This window comes from Petaurus breviceps, unplaced genomic scaffold, assembly GCF_028583685.1.
Source record: "Petaurus breviceps papuanus isolate PSGF00001 unplaced genomic scaffold, PetGlider_PUasm1.0 90503, whole genome shotgun sequence".
Taxonomy (NCBI): Eukaryota; Metazoa; Chordata; class Mammalia; order Diprotodontia; family Petauridae; genus Petaurus; species Petaurus breviceps.
Window position 1 is genome coordinate 1,714,634 of NW_027187265.1, and position 6,688 is coordinate 1,721,321.

Consider the following 6,688-nt stretch of genomic DNA (forward strand, 5'->3'; position numbering starts at 1 on the left):
TCTCTCTCTCTCTCTCTCTCTCTCTCTCTCTCTCTCTCTCTCTCTCTCTGTCTCTCTCCTCTCTCCCTTTCTGTCTCTCTGTCTCTATGTCTCTGTCTCTGTCTCTCTCTCTCTGTCTCTTTTCAAAAATCCTTAGCACTTAACACAATGCCTGGAACATAGAAAGCATATAATAAATGCCTGTTGACTTGACTTGTGTATTGTTCTTCTAACTATTTTCTTCATTCATAGCTTGTATTACTTCATATGAATCTTCCCCTATTTCTCTGAATTCATCATTCCTAGGTAGCTATGTAGTATAGTGAGGACCTGAGTTCAAATCCCTTCTCAGATATTCCATTGTTGTGTGACCTTGGCTCAGTCAATCACTTGCCTTCTGTCTGCCTCACTTTCCTCAACTATTAAATGAGGATAATAATAGCACCTATATCCTAGGATTGTTGTGAGGACTGAATGAATATTATGTAAAGTGTATAACACAGTGTCTGTCATATAGAAAGTGTGTAATGCTTGTTTCCTTCCTTTCTTGCTCTCTTTCTTTCTCTTTTTCTTCCTTCCCTCCCCTTTTCCTTTCTTCCTTCCTTCCCTCAAAATATCATTTCCCTACACTAATATAATTCAGTTCGGGTGACCAATGGGTTACATATTGCATTTCTAGTTCTTATAACATAGACTGATGCTACAACTATTTTAAACATATGAATCTTTTCTTTTTGCCCTTGACTACTTTGGGGTATAATTCTAGTAATGGGCCCTCAGGGGCATAGGATATAAATGATTTAGTAACTTTTTTGGCATTCTTCTAAATTATTTTTTTCAGAACCCACCCACCTCATTTTGCAGAGGAGGAAATTGAGGCCCATAGAGTACAGTTACTTAACCAAACATGCAAACAGTGAATCTACTAAAGAATGAAGAGTAAGAAAGAGTGGTGAGTACACAGGGCAGTGAGTCAGATCAGATCTGTGAGGAAAAGGGGGATAAGGCTGTACAATCTCCTGAGGCTTCTTCTGTAGCCCTCTAATTCAGTAAACTTTTCAATTTCCTGCTCTTTTAAAACCCTGGTGTTCACACAATGAAATTTCTCAGGTACATCAAAGATCAAGAGAATGCAAAGCTTGCTCAGTTTGTTCTAGGGCTTCTAGCTCCTGGTCTTGGGATAATGAGGAACATCGTGGTTTTCTAGGCTGGGGCAATCTTTATCCTCTCTTATAGTGGGAAGAATCTTTGGACAGTGATGCTGAGAGTTAGAAAAACCCAAGTCTTTTTCACTTCTGTTCAAACAGTAGTATTGAGTAGGCTCAGGGTATCTGTAATCCATTTTAATCAAGGTCCTTCCTAATATTAGGATTAAGCTAAGAGCATCATTTTTTAATTGGTCTGACAGCTCTGCTGGGTAAGGACTCTGGCATAAATCAATCCAGCATTTTCTAAAGCACTTGAAGGCTCAAAAGAAAGCAGAGTGAATTGAGAGTTCTCTGTGGGAGGGTATGGGGGGAGGGGTATGATATGGGGGGGGGGGGGGGGGAAGATGGTAAGAAAAGAGAGAATTTCTGTAATTCTGTAATTCGCCTTGCATGACTGCAAGTAAATAGTACATTATAGGGAGAATTACCCAAAGGGTAATGGAGACATGCATGGTGGGAGTGAACAGTCAGTCTGCCATTTGCTTATTACAAACTGGGTACTGAAAAGGAGAAGCAGTATAATGGATATCATCAAAGGAATGTATGACCAAAAAAGAAGAACTTATCACATGGCAGGAGAGGGGATGCCAAGGGACAGCCTATGTGTTCCATTGGTATCTTTGTGAAGCCAAGATAAGTGGGAAAAAATCTCCATCATATTCAATGCACATATATATCCTGTGGTGAACCTAGAGGATGATATGGACAAGAATTGCGCAAGATAGGCAGGCATGGGTAGATTGCTATCTGCAAGACTAAAGAAAATGCTCACATCAATGAGACAGATCCATTTCAGTGTTGGAATGAGTGATTTTTGTGTAGTGGGAAAAGTACTGGATTGGGAGTCAGAGGACCTAGGTTGGAATCTTGACGTTAACTATGACCTGCATGACCTTGGAAAAATACATCATCTCTAGGTTTCAGTTTCCTCATCCACAAGATTAGGGGGCATTGGATTATATCATTTCTAAAACACTTTCCAACTCTACATCATTTGAGCCTATAATATAAAATGTCAGAAGTGGAAGAGACTTTAGAATATAGAATGTTTGAACTAAACAGGCCTTAGAACAAAGAATCTGAGAAAAGTATAGAATTATAGAATACAATATGGGAGAAATATCATCTTAGGATATAAAATGTTAGAGCTAGAAGGAACATAAAGACCATCAAGCCCCTCATTTTTACAGAAGGTGAAGTTGAGATTGAAAGAGAAAAAAAATTATGTGGCATTTAGGGTTCTCCATCATCCACCTCTACCCTCTTGGCTAATATATCTCTCCTGAATCCCATGTGCAGGCCTTCTTCTCCAGTGAGGCTATCTAGGGTCACACAATAACTTCATAGCAGAGATGGGAAGAGAACCCAGGTCTCCTGATTCTTTTCCCACGTCCTTGGCACCAGGACCTTGGGATTGACCCTGGTATCATTGATTCTATGCAATAGACTTTGAAAATAGCAACTCGACTAATGGCCCAATTGTGTGCATAATATCTAGTATTAACAAAAGATCTGTTGTCAAACTTTGCCTTTGATATAGAAACACTGATATTCACATAACATTTCCATGTTTGCATAATGCTTAATAATACATTGTCTTATTTGAGTCTCTTAACAACCCTGTAATCTCTACTTTGCAGATGAGGAAATGGAGACTTTATGTTAATTGACTTGCCAGTGGTCACACAACTGTCAGTAGTAGGATGTCAGTAGAAGGTTCCCCTTCTCAAAGTCCAGCCTTCTATTGACTCCTCCTTCTCTTATGTTCTTTTCTCTTTCCTTTACTCAAGCATATAGGATGAAATTCTGACAAGTCCATTCATTGGAATTTGAAAATGATCATCAATAAGAGATGTCTACATGGTAACAAGAGTTAAGTCTTGTTTTTTGGTGGAGCCAAGATGGCAGAGTAGAAGCAGGAAAACTCCATATGCCCCCTCCATTGCAGCAAGCTGGGAACAGAGCCCAGTCCGGACCCACAGTCCACAGTTTTAGCCTCAGGGCGTCCATGACCAGCCCCAGCTGGAGGGACTTTGGGAGAGTGAATCATCAGCAGCTGTGATGGTTTACAGAATTATCAACCCATAAATGCCAAAGACAAGGTGAGAGTTCAGTGTGGACTTTGTAGGAATGGGGGGTCTGGGAGTGCAGTCCGATCTCTGCCCCTTAGATGGTGAAGCAACTGAGGCATGGCAGCTACTGCCACGTGGCTGCTCCAAAGCTCCTGGCCTGCAGAGTGTAGGGGGACCAAGCAACCATTCTGAGAGGTAATCGCTCTTGCTTTAACCTGCTTAGATCTGGATAGCTGTCTAGGGTGGAGGTCCTGAGGTGTGTGACCAGGTGCCAGAGCCAGTGGAGGCTTCTGAGAAGGCACCCAACCAATAGCTCCAGCAGCTGAGAAAACTCCAGCAATTTAGGACAAAGCTTCTCTCTCTGGAAACAGAGTTATACTGTGGCAAAAAAGCTCAAAAGTCAAATAATTGAGTGACAACATAAGCAAGCAAAGGAAGCAAAGCAAGCACAGCAGTCCAACTTTGGATTCCTATTTTGGGGACAAAAAGGATCAAAGCATGGAACAGGAGGAAGACAACCAAGTCAGAACTCCTCCACCAAAAGCTTCCAAAAAAATATGAATTTGTTACAGGCCATGGAGGAGCTTAAGAAGGATTTTGAAAACCAAAGAAGAGAAGTGGAGGAAAAATTGGGAAGAGAAATGAGAATGATGCAAGAAAATCATGAAAAGAGAGTCAACAACCTGACTGAAGAAAAAATACCTTAAAAGATAGACTAACTCAAATGGCAAAAGAGGCTCAAAAAGCCAATGAGGAGAAGAATGTCTTAAAAAGCTTAATTTGCCAGATGGAAAAAGAATCTCAAAAGCTCACTGAAGAGAATAATGCCTTCAGAATTAGATTGGAGCAAATGGAAGCTAGTGACTTTATGAGAAATCAAGATACTATTAAACAGATCCAAACAAATAAAAAAATAGAAGGCAATGTGAAATATCTCATGGGAAAAACCACTGACCTGGAAAATAGATCCAGGAGAAATAATTTAAAAATTATTGGACTACCTGAAAACCATGATAAAAAAAGAACCTAGAAATCATCCTTCAAGAAATTCTCAAGGAAAATTGCCCTGATGTTTTAGAACCAGAAGGCAAAACAGGGGTTGAAATGATCCACCCATCACCTCTTGAAAAAGATCCCCAAAAGAAAACTCCTAGGAATATTATAGCCAGTTTCCAGAATGTTCAGATCAAGGAGAAAATATTACAAGCAGCCAAGAAGAAACAATTTGAATATTGTGGAAACACAATCAAGATAACACAGGATCTGGCAGCTTCTACATTAAGGGATCAAAGGGCTTGGAATATGATATTCTAGAGATCAAAGGAGCTGGGATTAAAACCAAGAATCACCTACCCAGCAAAACTGAGTATCATGTTTCAGGGAAAAATATGGTCATTCAATGAAATAGAGAACTTTCAACCATTCTTGATGAAAAAATCAGAGTTGAATAGAAAATTTGACATTTAGATACAAGAAGCAAGAGAAGCATGAGAAGGTAAATTGGGAAAAGAAATCATAAGGAACTTATTAAAGTCAAACTATTTACATTCTTACATGGAAAAACAATAATTGTAACTTATGAAACTTTTTTCAGTATGAGAATAGTTGAAGGGAATATAAATGTATATATATATATATATATATATATATATATATACATACATATATATATGTCTATATAGGAGGGTATATGGGCATATGAAAAATATGAGTGTGTGTACAGATATATGTGTACAGATATACATAGACAGAGGACACAGGACCAATTGGATAGAAAGTGATGATACTTAAAAGGTGAAATTGAGAGGTGAGAGAGGAATATAATGAGAGGAGATAGGGAGAGACAGAATGGGGTAAATTATCCCATATAGAAGAGGCAAGGGAAAAGTGTTACAATGGAGGGGAAGAACAAGAAGGCAAAAGGGAATGAGTCAACCTTACTCTCATTGAATTTGGCTTAGGGAGGGAATGACATACACACTAAATAGGGTATCTCACCCTACAAGAGAGTAGGGTGGAAGGGGATGAGAGGGGGGATGATGGAAGGGAGGGTAGGTTGAGGGGGGAGGGAAGTTGCAAGCACACACTATTGAAAAGGGCCAGGGTCAAAGTAGAGAATAGAACAAGTGGGGGTCAGGATAAGATAGAGGGAAATATAGTCAGTCTTTCACAATATATCCACTATGGAGATGTTTTGCATAGTTACACATGTATAACCTATATTGAAATGCTTATCTTCCCAGTAAGGGTGTGTGACAAGGGAGGAAGGGAAAGAATCTGGAATTCAAAGTTTTAAAATCAAATGTTTAAAAAAATTATTATTACTTACATGCAACTGGGAAATAAAATATACAGGCACTGGGGTATAGAGATCCATCTTGCCCCACTTGAAAGTCAGAGGGGGACTGGGGGAGGATATAGAAGAGAGCAGATTGAGGGAGGGGGTATACAGTGGGATCATTGTTTTGGGGTGGTGGGTAGGGGAAATATGGGAAGAAAATTTGTAACTCAAAATCTTGTGGAAATGAAAGATGTAAAGTAAAAATAAACATAAAGTTTAATTTAAAAAAAAAAAAAGAGTTGTCTTAAATTAAAGGAAATAGTCTCTGATGGTGAACCTTCAGATACCAGTGAGCATTCAGGAAGTAGGTTTTGGTAGTAGTGGGAAGCTATAATCAATAAAATCACACCAAATAAGTGTGCCTTATAAAGGCCATCCCTAGGTGACAGTTAACATAGGTTATACCAGATCTTTGAAATAAGAACTCCAAGTTTAGTGGCCCACCCAGTATCATAATCATAATAATTCATATTTATTTCTATGATGCTGTAAGGTTTACAAAGTACTTTCCTCACAACAGCTTTGTCAATAAAACAGATACAAAGGGAAGAAGGCCCTTGTAACCTCTTCATTTGTTTGGATCTGTTTAATAGTATCTTGATTTCTCATAAAGTCATTACTTCCATTTGCTCCAATATAATTCTGAAGGAATTATTCTCTTCAATGAGCTTTTGAGATTTTTTCCTTAATTGATTTCCCAGAGCTGATTTTCAGTGAGCATTTGTGCCTCAGAAACAGGCAAACTCTACAAATAAGGGTCTAGTTTATCGTTGTGTTGATTGTCTACACTTAAGAAAGTGAGAGAGAAAATATTAATCATTCAAGTTAAACTTAAAAATATATCATGGGCACTTCCCCCCCCCAAAAAAAAACTGCTTGTTAAACATTTACCAGCATACCACTGGTCCCACCACCCTACCCCATGCCTTACTGTGTTTCTCTCCTCCTTTTCCCTTCTTACCTGCATTCTTATGGTATAATGGAATGGACACTGGGTTTAAGAAGCATTTATTAAGTTCTTATTATATGCCAGGCACTGACTGCTGAAAATCGAGAGGGTGGGGAATTGGGGGAGGCAGGACAAAGGT